Raw genomic sequence first — 1,509 nt, 5'->3', positions numbered from 1 at the left:
GCATTCTTCATTTTTGTTACTCAGCATGAAATAAACGAATTGTTTATTTGCTGCAGTTTATTACAATTAAGGAATGATGCAGCAACAAGAAAACCACTCTCTGTGGTGGTGGGGGTTTGTTGTTTCTTTCTGATGAGTTTTGTTTTTGTTTTCATTGCAATTTATTTATATAAAAGTTTCTTTTGTATGCGTTTCTCCTCAATTCATATTTTTGCAGTCGATAGACCCCCAAAGAAAGAGTGGTGCTAGTGGCTGACTCAGGCTTCATGCACTCAAAAGAAAAAAGTTTTTGATATATTTAATTAAATATATTTTTTAAATTGAGTTAAATTGTTTATTAGAAGGAAAAACGATGAAAATATGCAGGTGGTCTCGTTCAGGTTAGAGGCGGGGTTCGTGCGCTGCAGGGCGGAAACCATTTGAATTCTCCGTCGTTTTTCCTTCTTTTTTTTTAAAAATTTGAAAATAAATATTTAAAAATAAAATAAAACTATTCTGCTTTTTGGAGCTCCGAATTCCAGCAATTTTTCGCAGCTTTCCTCCCCCCCCAAACCCCCTTCAGGTCACCACTCACTACACCGCCGGGTACTGCACACCGCCGTGTGCAACGTTGGTCTGGCGGCCGAATTAAAAAGGAAATTCATCAATTAAATAATTAAATAAGTTCTTCAATTAAATATTTAAATTAATTTATCATAATATTCATGAAAACGCAAAATTTACGCCGCAAAAAACGCAAATTCTGAAGCCGAAGAGTAGCCGCCGCCGACACAGGTTCAATAGGCATGCAGCTCTTCTCTGCTCCACCGCCCCACAACAAATTTGTATAAAAACAAATAAAAAATATAAAATAAATATTTTTAATTTATTACTGATGTATAAATATCAAAGGTAATGCCAAAATACCTTACACCCCGACCCCTCACTCTTCCCTTCTCTCTCCTCCTAATGGCTCTTCACTAAACAAAAGGAAACAGAAAAAATAAACTAAACAAATCCGGTTTCTACAAGTACATAAATATAAATAAGCAATATGAATTCACCCCTACATACTACATTAATATAAATAAATATAAATAAACAAAAATATAACGTAAACAAAGAGAAAACGCGGCGAAACATTTCTATAGAGTTTGTCTATGATAGTCAAGCATCCCCCCCCACTACTGTGTACAAATTTTATTTTTTTATTTTTTTGCAGAGAGGAATAATAAAAGTAAAAAATAATTGTTTTTTCTTTCTTCCTTTATGGAGAAGAATAATAATAAAAGTAAACATTAGGTTGCAGCAGTAACAGCAATAGGGAGAGAGGCAAATACAGCAACAGAAATTCCGCTGTGATACTATCATTATTTTTTTTATTTTTTTTTCTGTTTTTGTAGTAAATACAATAAGAGAAATGAACAAAATAAAACAACAAAAATAAAAGAAAAGGAACAACAGCATCAATAAAAAAGTTTTAATAAAAAATCAGTATTCGCAACGGCCCAGCAAAGAAGGAGATTTGTA

The sequence above is a fragment of the Eimeria mitis genome, genomic scaffold (genome assembly GCF_000499745.2).
Source record: "Eimeria mitis Houghton genomic scaffold, Emh_scaff1750, whole genome shotgun sequence".
NCBI classification, from domain to species: Eukaryota; Apicomplexa; class Conoidasida; order Eucoccidiorida; family Eimeriidae; genus Eimeria; species Eimeria mitis.
The sequence above is the reverse complement of the archived record's forward strand: the minus strand, read 5'-3'. Positions refer to the sequence as shown.